Consider the following 26,023-nt stretch of genomic DNA (forward strand, 5'->3'; position numbering starts at 1 on the left):
AGGGAGGGAGGGAGGGAGGGAGAGAGGGAGGGAGGGAAGACAGGGAGAGAGGGAGGGAGGGAGGGAAGGAGAGAGGGAGAGGGAGGAAGAGAGGGAGGGAGGGGGGAGGCAGGGAGGGAGGGGGGAGGCAGGGAGGGAGGGAGGGAGGCAGGGACAGAGGGAGGGGGGGAGGCAGGGAGGCAGCACTGCTGCTCCAGGTCCATAGGGAAGCTCTGGGAGCCCAGGGGAGATCCCGGGGCCCCTTCCGCGGGAAGGTGCACCTGCTGCCACAGGCTTTCTTGTTATCATGACTAGCAGCTACCACTCACTGAGGACGCAGAGGGCTCCGCACTGGACGAGGGCTCAGCATTTTCCGAGCATTTCTTGTTTAATCCTCACAACAATCCTAAAATACCACCACTATTTTCATTTCAACCGAGTAACTGAAGCTCAGAGATGTAAAATACCGTATCTTGCTCAAGGTCAGGCAGCTAGCTAACAACCGAAAGAGCCCAGGGTCTCTGGAGGGTTCACTCCAGGGCTGTGCAAGGCCTTGGAAGTGGCCCCTCCATCTAAGAGCACTGAGTCTCCAGTGGCCTCCGCACGGGGGGGACAGAAGTGTGCTCGAGGCAGGTATGCACCACCTGTCCCCATCACCCAGCCAAGCCCCCTGCCGGCTACTCCGACACCGGTCTAGAACCTCAGCCCCAGAACTGCAAGGGGGGGGAAGGGTCCCTGGGAAGTGATCTAGTTCAACCCTCAATGTACAGGTGGGGAGAGCAAGGAAGGGCCATGCCCAAGGTCAGACAAGGTCACAGAAATTGGAGGCAGAGCCTGGAATTAAACTCACGCCTCCTGTCTTAAGCCAGGACTCTCCCCCACAACACCCTGAGGCCCAGTGAGAAGCTATGGTTCCATCCCAACTGCAGACAAAGCCAGAGTTCACCGGAGAAGGAGTGACATTAGGTTTTCCTTGGCAAAGGTTGTGAGGCTGCACAGTGGGGGGTTAAGGGCTGTTGTAGTGGAGATCTCTCTAAACAGAGAGAGGACCTTTCTAAACATGATTCCTTCAGATCACCCTTGTCTGAGGTGGATGCAGCCCCATCTAGAGCCAGGGGCCAGAAAGCATGACCTTGGGGGGGTCCTTGACATCCCCCTTTTGCCTATGGGACTCCTATCAGTCACTGGGAATCTCTCCCCAGGGAAGGCTCTACCCCCTGCACGGAGGATGTGTGGCTCTGGGAAGCCAGACATTCTCACAGCCGTACTGGAAATTTTTAAAGTGGGAAGAGATGATGGATGAGCAGGCTGGGGGTCTCAAGGCCCTGCTGACTTTCTTAGGGGCTGGGGAGCCACAGTTTCCCCAGAGGCCAGGTCACAGGAGGAATGCAGCTGGTGAGGCTGCACTCCACCCATTCCTTCCATTGGCCTCCCCTGCATGCTGGGGCCTGCAGGTGTCAGACCTGGGAGACTTCAGATACCAGAAGCTCCAAAATCCCATTCCGCAGATGAAGAGACTGAGGTTCAGAGGGCTAGGTGAGTTGTCCAAGGTCATAGGCTGGGTCAGAATGGAAGCTTCCCGACTTCCCCCTGGAACGTTGGGTACACAGCTCCACACTGCCACCCCCTCCTCAGGAAGTGAGCGCTGAGCTCCCCGCAGAGAGGCCTTGCATCAAAGGCATGAATTCCCAGGCGCCAAAGCTAGGGACAGGCACCCAGGGGGCTGGTTCACCTGACCGCCCTGCCCCCACCTCGCCCCCATTCCTGACTGGGGCACGAAGTGTCTCCATCCTCGTGAGCTTCAGAGAGGTGCAACAGCTTGTCCAAGGTCACACAGCAAACTGAATAGAGCGTGCCCTCCTACTGCCCTGTTGCCCCTTCCCCACCCCCCACCCCGATCTCTCCAAGCTCTGTTGCTTGCCAGAATCCTTAGGACCCCGCTTCCTCCAACACACCGAGCCGCGGCGCTCGACGGAGTATGAAAAAGTTTCCAGGAGAGGAAGGGGCTAAGATGCCGCCGCCCATCCCAGCCCCGGACCGCTGCGGCAGGGCGGGGGGCGCGGAAGGGAAGCGAGCTCCGCGCACCGCCAGTGTCCCCAGCGCTTCCCGCTCTGCGCCAGGGGGCTCCCGAGCTCCGCGCGCGGGGCGCTTCGGCTCAGCCTCATTGCGGCGGGGTCCCACGCGCCCCGCACCCACTTTTCACTGTACACCCACTTTATCGGCCTCCCCCGCACGGCCTCCCGCCGTTCCCCGCTAGCCCCGGGGGCCCGCGCGGCTGCACCGCGGCCTCTCTCGACTCCTCCCTGCGCGCGTCCCGGGCTCCCCGCGAGGAGAAGCAGGGCAAGGGCCAGGGGTTCCCGGGATAATTCAGGACACCTCCCCCGGGACCGACCGGGTGGTTCCGACGCAAGTGGATTTCCGGAGCCCACTCCCCCACGGCGGGCTCCGTGCCATACTTAGTTTATCCGGCTGTGAGCGCCGAGCCCAGAAAGTCGGAGCGTCCCAGGTTAGCGACCCTGCATCCGCCCGCGCCCTAGGCCCTCCCGGGTGGCCGCGGATGGTCGGCGCGCGGCTGCGCTCGGGAGCACGCGTTGCCCTCGCAGGGTGTCCCCGCCCGGGCCGGCTCTTACCGGGGACGTCCGTGCGCGGTGCGGCGTGAGCTCGCCCGGAGGGCAGAGCGCGGGGATGGCCGGGGTCTCGAAGTCGCGGTCCCCTCTTCCCACTTCGCGGCCGGCCGGGCCGCTGCGGCTCTCCTCCCGCCCGCCGGCTCCCGGCTCGCCGGCTCGCCCGCGCGCTCTCTCTGCAGTAGTAACAGCCCGATCCCGCTCCCCCCGCCCGCCAATTGAGATGCTCCTCACATCCGCCTGCACACAGCGCGTGCCGGCCCCTCCGAGGGCGATCCCCGCAAACCGCGGCGCAGGGCCCCCGCCCCCGCAATCCCCACGCGGGGGAGGCCGCCCCCGCACGCCCCGCGCCCCCCTGCTCCGGGCCGGACCGCCGGTGGGCGGGGAGGGAAGGGCAACAGGGGAGGAGAGGTGTGTGCGAGGGAGGCGCGGCGTGCGGGAAAGGGGTTCGACCCGGCGCTCCCCTAGAGAAGTTTGCGGTGGGTGGGGCCGGTCTGGGGTCCCCGGAGCCCCGCGGGGCGATGCGGAGGAGTCCCCTCCCGCCCCGTGCCCTCCTGCGACACTCCCACCCCACCCGCGCCACCCACGACTTTACGAGCCTCTCGGGAGCGGGGATTGGCTAGGGGAGGGGTGCGGGAGGGGGATCGCTGTGCGGTCGAGAACCGGCTAGCGGGTAGGAGGGAGCCGATTTGCTTCAGGGGTTACGGATGAAGGTTTTCCTGAGTCGGGAACGAAAAGAAAAAGGAGGGAGAAGAGGAGTGATAGAGACAAAAGGCAGAGAGCGGACGGGAAGGGGCGGTGGGGGTGTCTGGGCCGGAGAGCTCGCACAGCGCGCAGCCCCCCAGCTTCAGTGCGGGAGCGTGAAGTAGGGAAGGGCTCCCGGGGCTCTTCTCCCGCCTCTAGGGAAGGGGAGGAAGCGGGTGGAGGGGCCCCTGGGGAGAGAGGAGGAAGTGTGCGCTGCGCTGGACCTGGGCCTGGCTCCCAGGTAGGAACCCACCGAAAGGGCCCCGGCCAGAGGGACCCAGGGCCTCCCCACTTGCCACAACTCAGCTTTCTTCCTCTTGGGGAAGGCCAGGCCTCAACCCTCCCAGAGCAGGGGGAGGACCAGGCATTGCCCGGACTCAGAGGGCAGGAGGGGCGCGGAGGACTGTGAGCCAGGGTAGGGCTCCTGTGCCTCGGGTTCTCCCTTATGCCTCCTCCTCAATGCCCGACACTCACGCACTAAGACCTCAGGACCCCAGCTCAACCCTGTGTAATTTCTGCTGGTGTGGGGCCACCACCCATCCCTGGACCTTCCAAGCCCCACCCCACCCCACCCCTGCCCTCATCCCCACTGACTCCCCCTCCCCCTCCGGTTCCTCTCGCTTGCTCCTGTACTTCATACCCAGACTCAAGAATCCAGTTTGGGGTTTGACCGAGGAGGTGATTCCCCCCCCCCAAAAAAAATCCCGTATGTGTTGGGGAGGGCCTCCCCCGGAGCTTTCCAGGGCTTCTTATCTCCACAGAGTCTGAGGAACCCTGGGAATTCCCAATACCTGCAGACTCCCCTCTCCCGGGCCCAGCCCCCTGACATCGACATCACCCCAGAGCCCGGCCACTGCAATGCTGCTTCTTGCTGGGCTGGAGCCTCTCTTTAGAACAGCAGCTGGCTAGTCAGGGCCCCTGGGCGGCAGAAATCGCTGACTCGGGGATTTCCAGGCTGCAAGCGCGTGGGGGCGTGTGTGCCACCCATGTACCCGGCTGGGGCCGCACATGCTGTTGGGAAGGGGGGTGTGTGTTGCTGTGTGTGTGTTTTAGGTGTGGGCTAAGGGACAAGACAGAGGCCCCGAGACTCTCTGGTCAGCTCTGCTGACATCTCACCATCCTTCAGATGGAAAAGGGGACCGACCATCAAAGCTTCAAGGTCAGATGCTGGGCCGGAGGACAGCAGGGATTTTCCCCCACAGCACCACAGCCCTGGAACCACAGGGCTGCTGGTCTCCTGCACTGCGGGGGGCTTGTCACTTGGCTGCTCCTCTTCTGGGGGAAGAAATGCTTCTCTTTTGAGATCCACCAAAGGCTTTTTTGCCAGGAGGAGGGAGAAAAGGGCTGAAAGTTCAGCGGGCTGGATGGGGCATAGATGAGGATGTCCCGAGACACGGGGGAAAGCTGATGCCTTGATGACTGCAATGGAGTCCTGCTTGGATGCTGGGGGATGGCTGACAGGAAGCCCCTGGCTCCTTCTGGTAAAATGGATGAAAAGACATCTGAGTCTCACTCAAAGCTGCTGCCAGTTAAATTGGGTCTAATGTCAGAAAATAAAGCATTTATTTAGGACTGTGTCTGCTCCTTATGAAAATACCTGTGTTTAATGTATAAGCTTCCTCCTGGGGGAGTGGGATTCTGATAGGGTAGGGAAAGATCAGGTGACATTTGCACAGGCAGGGGGCTGGCTGGGTCAAGATGGGGAGGTGGGAGCAGTGTGGTCCCTTGAGAAAAGCTAGCTTCGGTTTGCTCAGAGCCCCTAGGGCCCCAGAGGGGCAACCCCACCACACCCTGCCTAGGGTGGTAACAACAGCTTATAGCCTTGATTTTACTGGATCCCTTTAAGCAATCCCAGGAGGAAGCAAGGGAAGGAAGGGACAATTCTTCATTCCACTGAGGTATAGGAAGCTCCCAAAGGGTGATTGACTCACCCAAGTACCTGTGTTGTTTTGGTAGGGAGTTAGGGCATAGAGCTGGGTCTTGTGACTTCACATGCTGACCCTCTCTAGTCTGCATGAGCTGGTTGCGCAGCTAGAGCTGTGGTCTCTTCCCCAGGGGCTCCTTAGAGTTACCCCTCCTACCACCTTCTTGTAGGCGTCTCTAGATGTGGCCCCTGCTCATCCTCCAGCCCTGCCTGGCACCCCCCATTCCCTCACCCTCTGAGCTCCAGCTGCCCTGATCTCCTTGCAGGTCTGGAAAGGGCTGAGCTCTTCCCTGCCACAGAGCCTTTGCACATGCTGTCCTCTGGTGGAGGACACCGTCCTCTCTGCCCCATGTCACCACACCAACTCCCCGCTGTACTGCCTGCCAGTCTCAGTTCCCTGGAGCCTCTCTTGTGTACCCTGTGCTTCTTGTCTGTAGCACTTGTCACCCTTGCCATTTCCTGCTAGAAACATCCCCCCCCCACTAGACCGTAAGCTCCAGGAGGGAAAGGATCCCCTCCCCATCTAGCCGGTGCAGAGTCAGCACCCAATAAATCTTAGTGGTTCTGAGGCTCAGTGTCCTCAAATCCTGGCACTGCCACTTGTGCCCTGTGCTGTGTGACCTTGGGCAAATTACATAACCTCTCTGAGCCTAAGCTTTCTCACCGGCAACGTGGGGATTTTAATTATAAAATAGGGTTATCACAAGGATTAAAGGGATAACGAATGTAGAGAGACTAACAGTGCCGTTCCTGGCATATCCGCGTTAAAGAAATAAAGGTTGTGAAGAAATACAAAAGAAATGAGGGTTGCAGGAATAAAGGAATGGCCCATATTCCTCTGCTTCCAGCCTCCTTCCTGGGGTGCTCAGTGAATCTCCTCGCCTCGCCTCCCCAGGCTTCCGGGACCGAGTAGATGGCAGAGGCAGTGGCTCCTTCCCTCACCACCCAGGCTTTGCCTTCCAACCCAACATGGATTCTCTGCTCTGACCCTGTGTTGGCTTCAGGGGTTGGCACAACCCAACTCTGCTTGGAGCTTGGTGGCAGGCACTGGCAGAGCCCAGTGGGGGGCAGCAAGGTAGCTTTCTTCGTGATCTGTATCAGCATCTCCCAGAAAATCATCTCCAACTAAGTTCACAAACGAAAACAAGTGCCCTCACCTCCCTTCCGATGAGATGGCAAAGCTTGGGCTCTTCCTACACAGAAATTCTGTTGGTGCCCCGGAGCTCTGGGCTCTAGTCCAACGCCGCAGGATCGGGCTCCTGTGGCCCATATGTTTCCTGGGCCTGTGGATAGAGGGCCATTTTGGGAAGAGTTGTCCTGAAGAGGACTTTGCAGTCTCCCCAGGCTGGCTTCCTATTGCTGTTCGGATGTCTTCCTTTCTATGGGAGTGACCTGGGCCTTCCTGAAAGCTAGTGCTGAGGAGGTTGACAGGCCCCTTCCCCCCGACCCCTGTTCCACGAGCAGCCCCATGGCTGGTACCCTGGAGAAGCAGCTGAAGGCAGCCTTGCTGGACATCCCCACCCCACAGCCCAAGCCCCGGCTGACTTGGGGCGGGGGGGGGGAAGAAGAGGACGCTTGCAAAGCCAACTTAGCTCTTCACCTTGACCAAGTTCCCTCCCCACTTCAGACCTGTCCAGACAAAAAAATGACTCTTGGTTCTTCCCTTCCAGAAATGCAATTGGATTTCTGCAAAGAGCTTCTAAATCCTGCAGCCACCACCAAGACCATGACTAGCGCTAACGGAGCCCTGCTGTTCCTCTTCCCCCCTCCCCACCCCTGCCCCTCCCGCCCCCTCAGCTTCACTAGGCAATCAGAGCAGCACTTTCTAGTGTTTGTCAGGGGCCATAAGACTTGGAATCATGGGATCTTCACAGCAGTCCTAGGTGACGGGGGGAAACTATGCTGGGTAAAAACACAGGCTCTAGCTGTATGACCTTGGGCAAGCTTCTCAACCTCTCTGCGCCTCATCTGTAAACTAGGAACAAAAATGGTATCCATCTCATACAATCATTGTGAATATTGCATGAGTCAATACATGAGAGAAACTTAGAACAACGTCTGGGACATAATAAGTAGTATGTGTTAGCTCTTATTTTTATATTATCTCTATTTTGCAGGTGAGGAAACTGATAAAAATAGCTACTGTTTATTGAGTCCTGCTCTGTGCTAGGCAGTTTATATGTCGTCGGGGGTGAGAAGTCCAGGATGGGTTACAGCAAAGAACCATGCACCCACTAAACCTGAGGAGTGTGCTGACATCCCTCTTCTGGAGTATTTATTTGCATCCATTGGTTTACATGGGGGCTACAGAGTGGTACCCTACGGAGGCTTGAACTGCGCCTAAAATGGGCTCCAGACATATGGAGACATATCCGGCAGACTTTAAATAGACGTTTCTGATAAATAAATTGTCAAAAAGAAGGAATACAGCTGACAAAATGAGCCAAACCCCACAACAGGGCTTGCGGGTCAGAAGGAGCGACCCTCCAGGTTTCCAGTCAGGCAAGGTCAAGTGCCTTGCCTGTCTGGAAAGAAAAACAGCTGTGTGTAAACTGAAGGGAGTTCTCAAGAGCTGACTTCCGAAATCTAACACTTCAGGCTCAGGCCACCCTGCCCCTCAAATGAGTATTTTACGAGGGGGATACTGTTCTCACTCTCCCTTTTGAAAGAGCCTGCCGGGCAGGGAAAGATAGAGACCTGGGCTGATGGGCACATCAGCAGGAGCAGGGAGAGGTTGCACAGAGCCGCTGGGACAGTGGCGGTGTGGGGAACGAGACACTGACAGCAGGAGCAGCCCAGACCCATGTGGCGGCTCGCACGCCAGTGGGCTTTAGGAGGCTCCCACACATATGCTGGCCAAGGCAGATTCGGGGGACTAGACTTCCTGTGGGTGCACGGAGCTGATGTGGTGCAGGTACTGGGACACTAATGATGGTGATGGCCATGGGGACAGGAAACACACATGGGGTGTGCACTCTGTGCCAGGCACTGTTTTAGGTGTTCAATATGAACTTACTTAACACAACCACCTTAGGAACGAGGATCATTCTTATTCCCAGTTTACAGACAGGAAAACTGAGGCAGACAGAGGTAAAGTACTTGCCCAAGGTCATGCAGCTAGGAAGTGGAAGATGCAGGATTTGAATTCTGATTTTCTGCTTCTGAGGCCATGCTCTAAACTCCTCTGCCATATGCCTTGCCAATCAATAGCAAGTGCCCTCATTCCTAACCAAAGCTGGACAGGGTTGGGGACACTGGGTCCTCCATAAGCTTTACAACGACCTTATGAAATTGGTGTTTGTCCCCATTTCACAGCTGAGTAAAGTGAGGCTCAAAAAATGCAAATGATTTGTCCAAGTTCACATAGCTGGGAAGTGCCAGAGCCTGTGGGGCCCTCACGCTCATCCACCTCCTGGGGTGTGATGTGACTCGTGCAAGACCACCCAGCTAACTCTGGCCTCTCAGGCTGCTATAAATTCAGTCCCAGTCTTACTATCACAAGAGAACAAATCATGTCCATGTCCCCCATTTTCCTGGACATGAGGAAGGAGTCCGAGTGCTCTCTAGTCTCAGGCCAGACATTAAGAACAGATGTTTGGCAAGGGCCCCTGAGGAGGAAAAGGGACTTGGGTCAGAGGATCTTCCCAGAGAATTCAGGAAGCCAACATAGTCAACTCCCATAACCGTGGGCGTGTAAACTGCAGTCTGAGGAACTCTGTTTACCTGGGCAAGCCTCACGCTTCCAGGTCAGCCTGCCCACCTGCAAGCAGGGATTTTAGCGGGCCTAAGAGAATCACCAAAGGGGCCTCGCATTTGCACAAGGTGACATTTCTGTCGCCATCTACTGGTCAGAGCATATATATAAAGGACACAGCGTGTGTGTATTCCTTCTAGTGTGACTTTGGTCTAGTGGGTCTTTGGAATTTTATTTATTTATTTGTCAGAGAGGGAGAGAGAGCACAAGGAGGGGTAGCAGCAGGCCAAGGGAGAAGCAGGCTCCCCACTGAGCAGGGAGCCCGATGCAGGAACTCAGTCCCAGGACCCTGGGATCATGACCTGAGCGGAAGGAGGGAGTGACTTTTACCCCACACAGGTGAGGGCACCGTGCAAGGCCTGGAAGGAGGGTGCTGTCAGCAACAGTGAGCTCAGCGGCCACGCTGGACAGAGAAGAGGCGGGCCACTGCCACAGGTAAGTGAGAGATGATCCTGGCCTGGACAGGGAGCACAGGGGGAATGAAGAGGAAGGGTGACATGTTGGTGACCAGGAGTGCAGGGTGGGGGAGAGGAGTGCAGGGTGGGGGAGAGGAGTCCAGGATGGCTCTGGTCTCTGGCTTGTGTGTCCCCACCTTCCAAGATGGCGGAGTCATTCACTAAGAGAGGTAGCCCCCCCAAGGGGGGATGCGGGGGGTGGGGGGATGTGGGCTGAGAGTTCATTTGCTGGTATGCTCCGTGGGGAACCTGCTCTAGATTCAGGAGGAAGTGTCCAGTAGGCATTTGGAAATGTGGGCCTGGAGTTCAGGAAGGAGGCTTAGACAGGAGATATGCCTTTGGAAGTCACTGATTCATAAATTATAGAGAAAACTTTGCTCTGAAGATGTTAGTAGCCCAGTGAGTGGCAGTGACTGGATTTGATCCCCAACTGTTGGATTGCTATGCTGGTTACTTCTCCCACCTCAGCACATTCCTAGCTATCAACAGTTACTCCTTTTCAGGTGTAAGTTTCTATGCTGATATTATCCTACCCATTTTACAGAACTGGAAAGTTGAGGCATATGTTTAGATAAGCCACACAAGTTGATTACAGAGTCTGAAGTAGTGTCCGTCACAGCCATTCAGCCGGAACTATCTCTGGGAGAGCTGCTTTCTCCACGGAGCTGGTGGCAGCTGATGCCCACGGAAGGGATGTCACTGGAGAGAGAACACCCCTCACCCCTTTGCCTTGAGTGAATGGCATCTCAGCTCGGAAGGACGGTTTGGAAGTCTGGCTTGCTGGGGAGAAGTGGGCATGCGTCAAGGGCTGTCGTGGTGGCGAAGGAGGAACTCATGGGTCGTGCATATGTAGGGGCGACAGGGAGTGTTAGGGGGTTCAGCCTCCATCTTCACTGTTCTCCCAGGATCCACCACACAGACCCTCTAAGCTTTTCATCTCTCACTCTACTTCGTTGGCTGGCACTTGCCCTTTTGCGGGCAGATCAATCTGTCTTCCCTGCTTTCTGCATCCTTGACAATAGATTAGCACCGGGTGACAGGAGTCGGTCCCCCTGCAATGGTGGGATGGCTGGAGCCCCGGGGCCACCTGCTGCAGTGCAGTGCTTCTCAATGTCTCCATCCATCCATCACCTGAGGAGCTTGAAAGAAAGATGGCCAGCGCCCTCCTACCCCCGCCCCGGAGATTCAGATTCAATTAGCCTGGGAGGGGCCCAGGCATCCGTCATTCTCTGTGTAGCCAAGGGTGCGAACGGACTGCCTCAGAACCAGTCTTACCCTGTGGCTTCAAAGTCAGACCTGGAGTCTCTGCTCTGCCTTAATATTAATGGTGCGACATGGATGAATGACTTAAACTCTCTGAGTTCTGTTTCTTTCTCTGAAGGAAGGTTCAGAGCCAATCTACCCAAGGTAACACATATAAAGCACCGTGCCTTGAGCCTGGGCTACCCCCTTTGATACTTGTCGCTCTGCCCCCCACTTCCAACTCCCTTAGAGTTTGGGCTTTCCTCCTCAGGGAGCCTTGCGAGAAGTCCTCCAGCTCAGCAACCCATGGAAAATAGGTCCCTCCCCAGTGGTTTTCACTGGCTCTGCATGTGTGGCTGGACACCTCGGTGCCATTACCTTAATTGAAAACCCTGAGCATCACCGTTTTCCAGCGGCAGCCGGCCAAAAGGCTGCTCTCTGGCCATCACGGTCCCTCCTAAACTGGCCCCATGTGATCATGCCAGCTCCCTTGCTCTGCCCCCAGCGCTGACTCTCCTGAGCCACCCAGCCGTCCGCACCCTCCCCGTGCCTATCTCCCTGCACGTATTCACACAGTCAACTGCAGCACCTCTCAGTGTCCCTCAAAGCCCCCTCCCACCCACCCACCCAGACCCCGTCTTTTCCCTCGTGGCTCCAGTCCTCCCTGGCTGGTCCTCACGGACACACGGTTCAGTGCTTCATTGCACGCTCTCTGCACGGTTCTCAGGTTGCTTCACGGGAAACTGTAAACTGGGAGAGGTGGGGGCTCATCTTTGCAGTTCGATCTAGCCCAGTTCTGGGCACAGGGTAGGTGCTTCATCAGTGTGGACTGTTCACCTCGGCGGGCGGGGGAGTCAGAAAGAGACCGGAAGTTTTGCACCCAAGCCTGTCTCCAGAGATTGGGAGCGGGGAGTGGGGGATATCTTCAAGCCTACTTCAAAGAAACTCTAGCCTCAGTTTCCAGATGGGGAAACAGAGACTGGGTGCTAGAGTCCCGGATGGAGGCTGGGGCTCCTCAGGTCAGCCTGCTGCTCTGGGTAAGCCATGTCATGTGACCCTGTCACCATACCTCCTGGGCCACCACGGTCATTATTTATACATCTCTTCTCCCCCTGAGGAGGAGGTCCTGGTCTAGGAGGCTGGGAACCAGGGTTCTGGGTCTGTCCCTGTGTGACCTTGGCTGAGTTATTCTCTCTCTGGGGTGACGTCTCAAAGCCCTGGAAATCCTATGTCTTTATCAGAGGGTCAGTGAGGTAATGGATGGCCATGGGCCTTCTGGTGTCCTGCAGCCTACTTTCAGCCAGCTCTCCGCCCCCCGCACCCCCAGGGTTCCCCTCTCCCTCCCACTCCAGGCCCCAAACAGGGGAAATTAATTGCGTGTTCAAGTCTCTCCCTTTGCCCAGCCATAGCCGAGCTTACTGGGGAAATTAGGGTGACATTGGTGCAAATAATGGAGTGTCTTTCCCAAAATGGTCTTCAGGCCCTGTTGCTTTAGCTGCTGCTTAAATGGATGAGGTAATTAATTTAACTAATTGTTCCTGAGGACTCATATTTTCAGTCATGTGACCCGAAGGCATATTCTCCCAAGAAGGCCACCCTGCTGCGCACACTCCCTGTTGGACCAGGTTTTGGCAGAGCCCGTGATAGCCGCCCCACCCTGCGTGCTCTGCACTCAACCCAACCTTGGATCTTTAGGGGACCAGAACTCTTTCCTCCAGCCTCTGTCCACACGCAAAACCTAGGGCACCCTCGCCAATTCATTCATCCATTCAACAACTTTGTGTTAGTTGCCTACCTCATGTGTCAAACAGTGATCTTGGTATTGAGGAATCAATGATGAGTAAGAGCAGAGAAGGCTGTGCCTCACGGGGCGTTCAGTCTACTTAAGGATATGACACTAATCATATGACCGCAAAGACACACAAACACACACACACAGACAGACACACACACACGTCAGATCTATGCTACAGTCAGTACTGTGAAGGGATGTGAGATGGCACTATACACTCTAATAGACAGACTTTGTGGGAGATCAAGGACGGCTTCCTGGAGGAAGCGGCCCTTGAACTGAAGCTTGAAACTAACCAGAGAGGAGGGAAGGAAGTGCATTCCAGGCAGAGGGAACAGCCACTTCACAATCCAGGTAAGAGACTGGCTGGACCAGAGTGCTGGAGAGGGACAGAAGTGGAGGGTTTCGAGAGAGAAGGGACTGGCTTTGGTATGGGGTTGGATATGAAGAGATAGGAAAGAGCAGCATTAATAATAACTCCTAAGCTTCTGGTCTGTGCTGCCGGCAGGCTAGGGATGTCACTCACTGGGACAGAAAACCCCGGAGTCAGGCCAGGGGTGGGCAGCAGGTGTAAGCATGAGTTGGGTGCTGGGATACCTCTGAGGCACCCAAACAGAGATGCTGAATGTGCAGATGATAAACCCGCGGGCCTCAGAGGAGTGGGCTGGGCTGGAGATGCGCGTCTGTGTGTCACCTACTGAGAGGTGGGGGTTGACACTGCAGGGTGTGGTCGGTCAGATGAGAACCGTCCTGGGCATGGCTCGACTGGCCCCAGACTGCAGCCCTGCAAGACGACAGATGTGAGAGCGCGCCCCATTTTCACAATGTCATCTGGTTCTCTTTTCCTGTCTCAGAGTCACGTAAGTTTCCCGTTTCCTTTATCTACTGATAAACTGACAGCTGCTCGCGTGCCTGAGACTCTCCCCGTGACAAGGGAGCACTGCGATCATTCACAAGGGACACGACTGCCCAGCTGTGCACTGTGCTGGGTCTTTCCGTGTTTTCACTCACTGGGCCTCTGAGATCGAGACTCCTGGGCTCCCGCATTCCCAGGATCAGGCCTGCGTGACGGGTTCACACTCTCACGTGTGTCTCCCCACAAGTGGAGGGTATGTGCCCGAGGATCTGAGAGACCCTGGGAGCACCGGGGCCAGAAGATTCCGTTCCTAGTTTCCTTCAGCTAGTCCCGGGCAGATGCAGGTAGGGACGGCACAGGGGCCTCCGGGGGGTGGGGCTGTAGGAAGTGCTGGGCCAGACAGGGGAGAGATCTGGGCCAGTGCCTTCCTGGTCAGAGCAGCAGGAGGAGACTGAGGCGGGGAGTCAGGACCAGAAAGCGTGGCTTGTGCACCCAGAGGAGGCTGTGCCAGTGAGAGGGGGAGGCAGGGTGAGAGAGTGAGCCCGCACACGGGCGCGGGAGCGGAAAGGGGCAGGCTGGCTTAGGGTGGTGCAGAGGGCTCCAAATCTGAGGGGGAAGGGGCTCCCGCCACGACCTGCCCACCCGCCCCCTGCGCATGCTGGGGGCTTCACTGTCAGTGGGAGATGGGGGTAGGACCTCATGGTCGGCTGGGACAAAGGACTGCCAGGGAGAGGCGGGCTATGACACACACACACACACACACACACACACACACACACACACACACACACACACACCCCAATTGGGGTAGTCAGTGGAGGAGGTCAGCCAGGGAGAGGCGGGCTATGACACACACACACACACACACACACACACACACACACACACACACCCCAATTGGGGTAGTCAGTGGAGGAGGTCAGCCATACCCCAGGGGCTGAATTGATCATAGCTGTATGACTCCAGGGCAAACCGAATCCTCTCTGGACCTCCATATCTTCAGCTCCCAAGGGCTTCTTCTGCTCCCCTGTCTCCTTGACGCTGCTTTTTATTTTAGACCCAGAGCAGGAGCGGTGCCATCCTCTGTCTAGGCATTTGGCCCCTTCCTCCTGCTCCAGGGCCCTGAGGGCCTGAGACTCAAAGCCAAGAGTGGGAGGGTGCCAAGACCCAGGGACTTAGCCTGGGTTTGAGTCCCGACTGCTGTTTCCTAAGTGGACAACCTTGGGGAAGAGTCTTGAACCTTTCTGAGGCTCATGTGTCATCTCTAAAAGCAGAAAATGACACTTCTTTCAGCAAGGATGTTGTCAAGCTTTGAGGGCTACCCAGCACATTGGCTTGTGTGCATGTAGAAGGCCCGCCACAGCCATCAATGGGAGACCCCTTTGCCTTTCTGCCTAGCTGTCCACAGCCCCAGCTCCGACTCCCTGCAGGAACTCCCTGTCCTTCATCCCTGATGACCCGGCCTCTGGCTGCACATTTTAGCAGTGGGCTACGTGAGGAATAGCCCTTCCCACTGTTCGTATATCTTTAGGAGTTAGCAAGCACTTCCTTAGCTTACTGTAATCTCTTGCTGGAGCTTCCACTGCTGGTGAGAGTGGAGCTGCCCAGAAGTGATGGTGGTCCTCCGGCTCTCTGAGGACAGCCACTGGGGCCCCCCTGGGTGGCCCTGTCTATCTACCAGGCTCCCTGCTTCCTTCTTCCACCATTTGCCACTGCCTCTACCATCCTGGCCAAATTCTTCCGGACAAGATCTGGTCTGTCTGTCCTTCTTGAAATGGGATATCCAGAGAGGTTCAACAGACCCTAAATATGAGCCAGTGAGGCCAAATTCCAGGGGTCAGACTTTGGTAGAGCCCTAGGTAAAAGGGATGTTTACATTTCTTTCCCATGGATGTACTTCCTATGACCATTTATAATTTGCTCCCAATCAAGTCAAGAGGCAGATGTTTACATAATTTATCATCTTATCTGGAGATGTTCTGAAGTGTGACCCAGACCCAAATGAGATTTCTGGTCAGCGGCACAGAAACCTTTTCATCAGCCTCGAGCAGAGCTGGTCCAAACACACGCACACGGGAAGCACGCTCACCACGGTCTGAGGGCAACCCACCAGAGGAGTCCCCACGGCAGGATACGGAAGTGATGCTCAGGACCCACTCAGGACCCGGGCAGGGCCTCCTTGCCCACCCATAAGTCTGTCCCCTCCCAGGCAGACCTGGAGCCCACTTCCCTGGAAGAGGGATGGTCAAGCCCCTGGACAGAACTGCTCCTCGCTTTTAGAAGGGAAAACTGGGGGGTGACCACATGGCCCTGGGGAGAAGTCGGGTGGGAGGTTAGCAGTCGGACAAGTCTGTGAGCTGGAAAAGAATGGTGGTTCTCTGTATTTTTCCCTCTCCTCCCTCACACAGGAATGCTCTGAGCTGGCCTTGGGTGCATGGCTCCTGCGGTGATGAATGTAAGGTGCCCCCGTTTGGCCTCTCTCTTGCTCTGATGTCGGCATCTCGGTCCAGAAACCGAGAGCCGCCAACACAGAGGAGGGCCTTGGGAGCCCCCGCATTGTCCTTGACAAGTTCTGGAAGATGGGTTGGAGCCAGCTGTAGAGAGAGGGCTTCTGGAGGGTGAGGGCAGAAGACTCCGGGGGTCTACTCCCCTGGAGGAGGCTCAGGATTTGGGGGGTGATGCTGATCCTACCCCTCCTCCCTGGCTGCCTTGAACAACTAACCTATGAATTCATTAGTCAATCAGCAGAAAGTCACCAGACCCCTCCCCGGAGGTGGGGGGGGGGCGCCTGTCACTTGGTCTCATGCAGCATGTCCCGGTCACTTCCTGTACGACCTCTGGGCCTCCGCTCTAGGACCAGCTCTGCCTTCAGCTCGCCAAGTGACCTCGGGCAAGTCGCTTCACCTCTCGGGGTCTCAAGGTTCCTTGCGAATACAATAAAAGGATTGAACTGCATGGCCTCTCAGGTCCCTTTCAGCTCTGATAGTTCTATGAGTCTGCAAGCTGGAAGACGGGAAGTGGGCGGATGGCAAAGGCTGCGCGGCCCCTTTTCTGGAGAAAGTGGAGAAAATGATAGGGACGTCTCCCAGGGGGTGGCATCAGGAATGGGCAAGCGCTAAATGTGCCCTCGGCGACAGAGATACCCAGGGTCGTGTGACAGAGCCCGACCACCACGTCCCCCTGCTCTCTCCCCTCCCCCGGCTCTGTCATCCCCACCTTTGCCTCTCCCAGTGCCCCTGGGCTCCTGCCTGGGCCAGTCAGGAGCTGGGTGGCAGGAAGGCTGGTGATGTGCTCCCTCTGCCCCCGGCCCGCAGGGCTGTGTGGGCATCTGCCCGCCGGGCTGAGGAGGCCCCGGGCTGGGTGCAGGCTGGGGGCGGACGTGTGGCGGGTGTGTGCCTCCAGCAGCCACCAGCAGCCTGCCCCCACTCAGAGGCACTGCAATGCAGTGGCACGATTTTTTTTTTGCTCGGTTTTTTCCTAAAAGTCCTCATTTCCCAGGGAAATGTGCAGCCAAATGCTTCCAGAAAGGGGTGACCAGGTTGCCTGGGGATGTGTCAACCCTTCCACTTCAGTGTGGTGGCCCCCCCCCCCAGTGTGTAGCCCCCTACCCTCTGTTCCTGGTGGAACTGGGAGGCCAGGTGGAAGGAGCAGGAAGTGGCCAATCTTCCCTTCCCAGGGCCTGGGACACAGGCTGATGGAACTTCAGTGTTGGCTGAATTGGAGCACTTCTCAATTTCCTGATCCCCAGGGGGCTCTGGCTTGAGGCTCCCTCCCCGAGGCAGAGATGCCTTCAGATTCACAGGGCATCAATCGCTCTCTCTCAATGTGAGCATTTTTTTGGGGGGGGACGACAATGCCCCCCTTTAGAGTATCAAATACCAAATCTGCTGCAGGGTTTCCAGGGAGGCCGAGAACTTGAACCACCACCTTGCTCCCCTGTCCCACTGCACAGCATACTCATTTTGCACACACTCTACTTCTGTGTTCTTCTGTTCTTGGGTTTCATTTTAAGGGAAATTTTCTTTTTTTTTAAGATTTTATTTATTTATTTATTTACTTACTTACTTACTTACTTATTTATTTGAGGGGGGAGCGGGAGGCAGAGGGAGAAGCAGGATCCCAGGACCCTGGGATCATGACCTGAGTCGAAGGCAGACACTTAACCGACTGAGCCACCCAGGCGCCCTTAAGGGAACTTTTCAATCCAGCTCTGCTCTCCCAGTTAAAAAAGGTGATGAGTTCAATCAGCTATGAAAATAAAGCCAGACGAGGAGCCTAGGGGAACAGGGGCAGACCTATCCCTGCCAGCTCCATTCTGCCCCGCCATTTCCCCAGAACTCCGACGGTGGGGCGGGGGTGGGGGGGGAGCTCTCCGTTGACAGTGAGCAGCAGAAGGAGACAGCTTAGAGGAAGAATTGTGGAATGCGGTCAGGAGAATTTGCTGGGTGAGTGGCATTTCAGCCTTAAAAAGGACTTTGAAAGCCCTCTCTCTGCAGGGGCAGGTAAGGCTGTGTGCCCTAAGCTCTCTCCCCACAACCTGGAGGGGCTATGAGGGCCCCGTCTGCCCTTCTATGTGATGTTGGGTCTCTCTTGGGCACAGATGGCTCTAGCTCAGGGGCAGCCAGGACACAGCCGAGCCATCTGGGTACAGCCCAGGGAGAGGTGCTGCCAGTCTGCCATCTGGCGAGCAGGTGACAGCCACCGACATGGAGGTCCGGGGTGAGGGGCAGGGAGCTCAGGGCTAGCAGGGTCGGCGCTGCTACCTGCAGGAACTCTCCTCACTGCCTTCAGAATCCCTGGGCCCCATACAGGTGGTGCCTCCAGGCCCCAAGTGGTGTGGAGGTCTTTAAATGAAAACGAACCAAGCCTCCACACCACCGCCCCCCCGCCGCCCCCAGCATTGTGTATTTCCATCAAAGCACAGGCTGTAGATGAAAGTGACAGCTCTTCTCTTCTCCCTGAGATCAGGGCAGGGCACTCCGCTCCAAGGACCGTAAGGGGGATCGAGGTTAGCCACCAGGAAACACCCCACCAGGACAGCAGAGGGAATCCCATGCAGTGTTTATAAGCCAGACTTCCGGTCCTGACTCTGCTACCTTCTTGTGGTGTGCCCCAGGGCAAGTTCATTAACTCCTCAGAGCTTGTTTCCTCTTCCGTAATAGCTGTGTCTCCTCGGGCTGCTGGGAAGTTACAGGACAAAGTACAGAGATGCCTCAGGGAGTTGTGGCTGTTTGTTTTACTACTACAACCCCAGGAGAGTAGGTGAGGAAGGCAGGGAATCTCCACCCCAGCAGCCTTAACCAAATGGCTCCCAGGTTTTTTCTGGGAGCGGGGCAGAGGGAGAGAGAATCTCAACCACACTCCCCGCTAAGTGGGGAGACCAACGCAGGGCTCAGTCTCGCAACCCTGAGATTGTGACCTGAGCCGAAATCAAGAGCTGGACACTTCACAGACTGAGCCACCCAGGTGCCCCAAGGCTCCCTGATTTTAATGTGCATTAAAAATCTCCTGGAACCTTCCAGAAGGTACAGAATCCCAAGCCTGACCCCCCAAATTCTGACTCAGTAGGTTCAGTTCAGGCATCCTGCATGATTATGACACGGGTGGTCCGCAGACCACATTTTGAGAAGCGTGGCCACAGAGGACAGGAGAGATAGTCCCAAGACCCTGGCTCAAGGATTAACCCTCGCCCCTGCTCCGGTCCCCCGACCCGGCCTGCCTTCTCCCTGGGTGCTCGGCCTCTCCTGTGCTCTGTCCCTGACGCAGCGTCTCGCTCTTCCATCCACATTGCTCAGTCAGTTCCTCATTCAGCAAATCCTTACTGAGTGCCCATTCGGTTCCTGACACTTCCAGGTGCTAGAGAGAGGGCAGTGAGTAAGACAAAAATCCTTGCCCTTGCAGACCATATAATTCGTATTGACTGACTCACCCAGTCATTCACTCTTTCATTCATTCATTCATTCATTCATTCATTCAGTGAATACTACCTACCAAGCGCCTACTCTCTGCCAGGCTCTGGGCTAGGTGCTAGGGTTGACATACGCAGAGTCCTCCTTGTCAGAAAAAGGTCAAGGAAGAGATGCCCTTAGGGACCGCGTGCCCCTGGGGACCCTCCACTCCAAACCCCAAGGCAGAGGGCAGTGTCAGGCTGGCTGCTGCCCCCTTCCCCACAGAGGCAACCTGGGGGGGACAACCTGCTTGCTCGGCCAACTGCAGAGTGGGATCGTTAAGCAGAAGCCATCTGCAAGAGATACGTGGCTTGGCCTTCCTCCCCAGCTCACTCATCGTCACTGCTGGGTACAAAACATCTCTTTTTTCCTGATCCAGCCCTGTCCCTTTACATAATCCTGTGCCTCATAATTACGTGTGAGGATGGGCCAATTCCCCCAAACACGGTGTCAGGCCATTGATTACATTCCCTTGCCATTCGCTGCACCACTCGGTGGCCCTCGAGCCACCTGGCCGGGGGACCTCAGCCCCTGGTCTCGATTTTTCATGCCAGTCCTGCATCCGTCACCCGGCCGCCAGCTCCGGTCTCTGCTCCAAGGGGGCAGGTGTTCAGAAAGAACACTCGGCAGGCCCTGGCCCATTCCCACCACCCCCGCCGGAGTGTTTATAAAGCACTGAGGGCCTTCGGAATTCATCGAACCCAATCCCCTCATTTTGCAGATGGGGTAACTGAGGCTCAGGGTGGGGCCTTAATTTGCTCAGAGCTGGTCCCAAAGCTAGTGTATTTACCTCATTCATTCATTTACCCATTCATTAATTCATCTGTCAAACACCTTGAGAGTCTGTTAGGTACCAAAGCTCTGCTCATCACTGGACATACACGGATGACCAAGACGTGGTCCCTGACCTGAAGAGGCTCACACTCCAATTAGGAGACACACATCAGGAGCACCTGGGTGGCTCAGCTGGTTGGGCAGCTGCCTTTGGCTCAGGTCATGATCCCAGGGTGCTGGGATCAAGCCCCGCATCGGGCTCCCCGCTTGGTGGGGAGTCTGCTTCTCCCTCTCCCTCTCCCTCTGCCTCTGCCCCTGCTCATGCTATCTCTCAAATAAATGAAATCTTAAAAAAAAAAAAAAAAAAGGAGACACACATCACCACAGTACAATATAGTAAGCACACTAATCTGTGTGGTGGGAATAGAAAGGAGCCAAGGGGGCTTCTGTGTGGAGTTTTAGAGGGAAAATAGGAATCACCGAAGCATGTGGGACGGGAAGGGCATCCCAGGCAGAGGGCACATCATAAGCAAAGACCAGGAGGGGCGCCTGGGTGGCTCAGTCTGTTAAGCATCTGCCTTCACCTCAGGTCGTGATCCCAGGGTCCTGGGATTGAGCCCCACGTCGGGCTCCTCCCTCAGCGGGGAGCCTGCTTCTCCCTCTGCCTCTGCCTGCCCCTCCCCTTGCTCGTACTCTTTCTCTCTCTGTCAAATAAATAAATAAGCAAAGACCAGAAAGGGGCAAGAGGCCTGTTGTATGCAACGCTGGTGGTAGAACTGGGCCCAGATCTCCAGATTCCAGTGTTTTCCCCTCCCTTTGTAGCCTTGGGGCTTCCTAGGGTCCTAGGGATGCAGGAATTACACTTCCTGATCCCCCTCTGTGGAATGGAGCCTGCCTGGGGGAAAGGTAACCCTCTAATTAGCGGTGATGTTCAGGGTGACCTCAAGAAGGGAACACGCCAATTACTAATACTTGTTGGGGCCAACAGCTCCTCCACAGGTAGAGCAAGCACGGATGCCAGTAGGGCCAAGTGCTACCCTTGCACCTGCTCAGGGACAGGACAGCTAAGCCATTCCACATCATCAATCAGTAGGGGGTGGGGGTGAAGTCAGCGGGCTGGAGACCCTGAAGCTGAGCTGTACCCAGACTCTGAGCAGACCGTACATGTCCCCTCCTCCCTGAGCCTCTGTGCCAGGCTCACTGCGAGACTCTGTATGGTGACAACAGAGACAAGCTTTGGCATTACACCAAGCTTGGTTCGATTGTTAGTTCAGCCATTTACTAGCTGAGTAGCCTTGGGCAAGTCAGGCAACCTCTCTGAGCCTCAGGATCATCATCTGTAGAAGAGGATTCATAACATCCATCTTATATAAGGTTGCCAAAAAGTAAACATGGTGTGTACAGAATGGTTAGCCTAAGGGCCTGGCACATAGTCAGTAAATCGTATGTAACAACAGTGGAGATATGACGGGGGTTGGGAAGGAGCTTGTTCCTTCTCAGAGGAGAGAAGCCACAGCAGGATGTGACCCTGAGTCCTTGGATACACCTTCATTGCCCAGAGTTAACTGGATGAACTGACCCAAATTACTCAACCTCTCTTGGCTTCATTTGTTCTTCCTTTCATTCTTCCCTGTAATGGAAATAATATTTCACAGGGTTATTATGGAAATGAAATCATCCTATGCATGGGAGGTGCCTGCATGTAGCAAGAGTGTAGTAAATATTTTTTACTGCCTTCTGCAGAACTAGGCTCCTGCTTCACCCCTCCTGCATATCGGGGGTCCCCTTTCCTGGATTCGCCTGAGATTATGGGTATGTGGGGCCACAGATGGGCCCAAGGTACCAGAAATAACCCCCCCCAAAACGGTCAGTTAATTTATGACAAAGGAGGCAAGACTATCTATCAAGGGACAATGGGGACCATAACCCTCCACAGGAAGAAGGCCTCTGGGCAAACATGCTTCCTCAGCAGTCACTCTAGCATGGACACTGGGTTCCCACACCAGCAGGTCAGCCCTGCTCCCAAGGCCTGACCTCCCCTTTCCAGCTCTTTGCTAGACACCACCATCTGCAACCCACCCACAGTACTTCCCGAGCAAAGTCCTCCAAGCAGGCTCTTCCTCCTACTTCCCTGCACCTGCTGGTGGACCACTGTGTCTCTGTCTACTCTGCTTCAGACCCTTCAGGACATCTTTTTAAAAAGGCTTTTTATTTATGGACATTTTCAAACTCCCACAGAAGTAGAAAGAAGACTATAATACGCCTCATGGGCTTGTCACCCAACCCTAACATTTATGAACTTTTTGCCATCTTGTTTTACCTACCATCCTCTACACTTTCTTTGTTTCCTGGAGTATTTTTTTTTTTAATTTTATTTATTTGAGAGAGAGAGAGCACAAGAGCAGGAGGGGCAGAGGGAGAGGGAGAAGCAGAATCCCCGCTGAGCAGGGAACCCAACATGGGGCTTGATCCCAGGACCCCAGGACCTTGACCTGAACCAAAGGCAGACGCTCAACCGACTGAGTCACCCAGGCGCCCCTTTTCTGGAGTATTTTAAAGCAAATCTAGACATCATATTATTTTTCCCATAAATACTTCAGCACAGCTAAAAATCTTTTAAAAATATAATCTTTATAACTACCATGTCACTATCATACTTAGCACAGTAAGATTCAATAGCATTTGACACCCTATCCATATTCAAACTTTCCTGATTGCCTCAAAAATACCGTTTCCCTCCTATGTTTTCTTCAGAATTTTTATGGTTTCCAATCTTATGCTCAAGTCTTTAATCCATTTTGAGTTAATTTTTGCGTGTGGTGTAAGATAATGGTCCAGTTTTATCTCTTGCATGTGGCTGTCCAGTTTTCCCAACACCATTTATTGAAGAGACCATCCTTTCCCCATTGGATATTCTTGCCTCCTTAGTCATAAATTCACTGACCATGAATATGTGGGTTTATTTCTGGGCTCTCTATTCTGTTCTGTTGATCTGTGTGTCTGCTTTGATGCCAGTACCATACCATTTTGATGACTCTAGCTTTGTAGAATAGTTTTGCCCTTTCAAGGTCGGTTTGCAGGGCGCCTGGGTGGCTCAGTAGGTTAAGCGTCTGCCTTCAACTTAGGTCACAAATCCAGGGTCCTGGGATCAAGTCCCACGTGGGGCTCCTTGCTCAGCAGGGAGCCTGCTTCTCCCTCTCCCTCTACCCCTGCTTGTGTGCACACATGCACTTGCTCTCTCTCTCTCAAAAATAAATAAATAAAAATTAAAAAAAAAAGATTTCAAGGTCGGTTTGAGTCCACACCTTGCATTTGGTTATTATATCCAGTAAATCTCCTTTATTCTATGAAAGAGCTCCATCTCTTTTTTACTGTCACTGATTTGTTGCACAAACAAGGTCACTTGTCCTGCACGATGTCCTGCTTTGGGGATTGGCTGATTTAGTCCTCCTTGTGTGTTTTAGTTTCCTCTGCTTTCCCATCACAGCTCACACCTCCACATTCTTCATTTACCCGTTTACTTACATGTTTCCCCCTAGACTAGGCGTTCCTGTGGGGCAAGACTGGCTTTTAATCCTCTTCCTACCCCCAGGGCCTAACACTATGTCTGTCACGTAATAAGCATTTAATCAATATTTACAGGACAGATGCGACTCCCCCAGCAATGGCACCAGACTCACAACGCTGGAGGACAGTGACAGGGCTTGAGAAGCGTTCTCTTGTCAGGCACTGGGTGCACACATGCACACAGCAGCAGCAGGACCCTAAGGAGCAAGAAGAGCCTCCTTTGCAGGGAGTGGGAGTGAAAATTCCCCGTGCACCTCACATCTCCTCCCTGCACGTTCTTCACCCCATCACCCCTCGAGCCTTCCTTCGGTGAATTGGAAAATAGATGCTCCCCAGGCTGGCTAAGGAAGCCCTGCTCTGGCCATAGGGCCTGTGCCCCGGCAGCCCAGGACTCCATAAATGGATTCCCCTTTCTCTGAGCTGCACTAATTTTCTGATGGTCTTGAAATCCAAGAAATTCCTCTCCTGGTTGCAGGTCAGCCAAATTATCAAACTCCAGGATTCCAGAAGAGTGCCCTCTGGGGTTGTACCATGAGGCAGAATTTGGGGGAGGGGAATCAGCTACCCTGCCCTGTGCTCTTCTTGTCACTCCCTTCACAGAACTGTCTTCTCTTCATGCTCACAGGTGGGGAGGCAGGTTTACCCACTACCTGAAGCTGGGCTTCCCTAAACAGGGGAAGGGGGTGTTGGGAAGACCTTTCCACATGAAATGAGGAAAGCTATTCCTGGGCCCTCTTCCTAAAGTAAGACCAAGACGTCCTTATGAGGTCTAACCTCAAGGCCCTCCACCTGGTTCAGCCTTAGCCGGGAAGAAGGCAACTCGGTTACATCCAACTTAAGATTTTCTGAGGGCACACAGTACCAACAAAGCCCAATTCCTTCACTGCCTCTATTTTCATGTTTTCTAATCAACTTTACTGAGGTATAATTACATACATACAATAAAATATACCAATTGTAAGTGTATAGTTTGATGAATTTTGTTAATTTCACCACCATCTTAATTTAGAGGCAGAATATCCCCATCACCCGGAAGTTTCCTTGTGTCTCTTTTTTTTCTTTTTAAAGATTTTATTTATTTGTTTATTTATTTATTTGACAGAGAGAAACACAGCGAGAAAGGGAACACAAGCAGGGAGAGTGGGAGAGGGAGAAGCAGGCCTCCCGTGGAGCAGGGAGCCCAGTGCGGGGCTCGATCCCAGAACCCTGGGATCATGACCTGAGCCGAAGGCAGACGCCTAACCGACTGAGCCACCCAGGCGCCCTCCTTGTGTCTCTTTGCACTCAAGTCTGCATCATCCCCAGCACCAGGTAACCACTGATTTGTTTTTCTCACTATAGATTAGTTCATCTGTTTGAAAAATTCATCTAAATGGAATCATACTGTACACACCCTTCTGGACGGGCCTCTTTTACTCAACATAATTATTTTGAGATTCACCCATGTTGTTGCAGGTGATGGCAATTCATTCCTTTTTGTTGCTGAATATAGTATGTCATTATATGGAGTGCCTATTTAAACTTAAATTTTAAATTTCAATTTAAAATACTTTAGACAGCTCTTTCTGCCCACAGGTCCTGTCCCCATGCTTTAATAAAAACACCTTTTTGCACTAAATAAATAAATAAATAAATAAATAAATAAAATAGGGGTGCTTGGGTGGCTCAGTCATTAAGTGTCTGCCTTCAGCTCAGGTCATGATCCCGGGGTCCTGGGATCAAGCCCTGCATCGGGCTCCCTGCTCGGTGGTAAGCTTGTTTCTCCCTCTCCCACTCCCCCTGCTTGTGTTCCCTCTCTTGTCGTGTCTCTCTCTCTGTCAAATAAATAAATAAAATCTTTCAAAAAAATAAAATAAAATCATTTAAAGGTTATTTATGTCTTCTGTTCTTATCCTTCCCCCAGTCTCCTGTTCTAAGAAATTCTCCTGCCTTCTAAGAGAATAATGAGTTTGTCTCTGGGATGAACATGGTAAAGTAAAAAAGGGAAATTGCAAAAAAAGAATAAAAAAGGAGAATCTCTGCTACTACCTCTTACAGACAGCAGGAAGTCAAAAGGTTATGCCTGGACTGGGGAGAGGCTGAACCAAATAACTTCTTACACTGCTTTTCAGCTCTCTGATTCCCTTTCTGTGACATTCATCAAAAAAATATGAGCACCAGGACACTGGCTGGCTCAGTCAGTGGAGCATGTGACTCTTGATCTTGGGGTCATGAGTTTGAGCCCCATGTTGGGAGTAGAGATTACTTTTAAAAAAACATATGAGCACCTACTATGTCCTCATCCCTGGACTGAGGACACATGACAAGGTTCCTGAGCTCCAGGTACTTGTCAGGGGAGGCAGGCAGATAAACATGTGTTTCTAT

General features: G+C 54.4%; 1 protein-coding gene across 3 annotated transcripts in view; it reads right to left on the reverse strand.

Annotated features, from left to right (window-relative positions):
- Positions 1 to 26,023, reverse strand: part of SYT2 (synaptotagmin 2) — a 107,106-nt gene that overhangs the window by 44,752 nt on the left and 36,331 nt on the right. The window contains exon 1 of one of the 3 annotated variants that reach the window (XM_073884468.1): positions 2,610 to 2,722. The exons of the other annotated variants lie outside the window; for them this stretch is intronic. The gene's annotated coding sequence lies outside the window, so the exon portion shown is untranslated. Of the gene's footprint in view, positions 1 to 2,609; positions 2,723 to 26,023 lie in introns of those variants that run through there. 3 annotated transcript variants of the gene reach the window in all.

This window comes from Callorhinus ursinus, unplaced genomic scaffold (genome assembly GCF_003265705.2).
Source record: "Callorhinus ursinus isolate GAN/ISIS: 27379988/994484 unplaced genomic scaffold, GSC_fseal_2.0 scaffold57, whole genome shotgun sequence".
Classification (NCBI taxonomy): domain Eukaryota; kingdom Metazoa; phylum Chordata; class Mammalia; order Carnivora; family Otariidae; genus Callorhinus; species Callorhinus ursinus.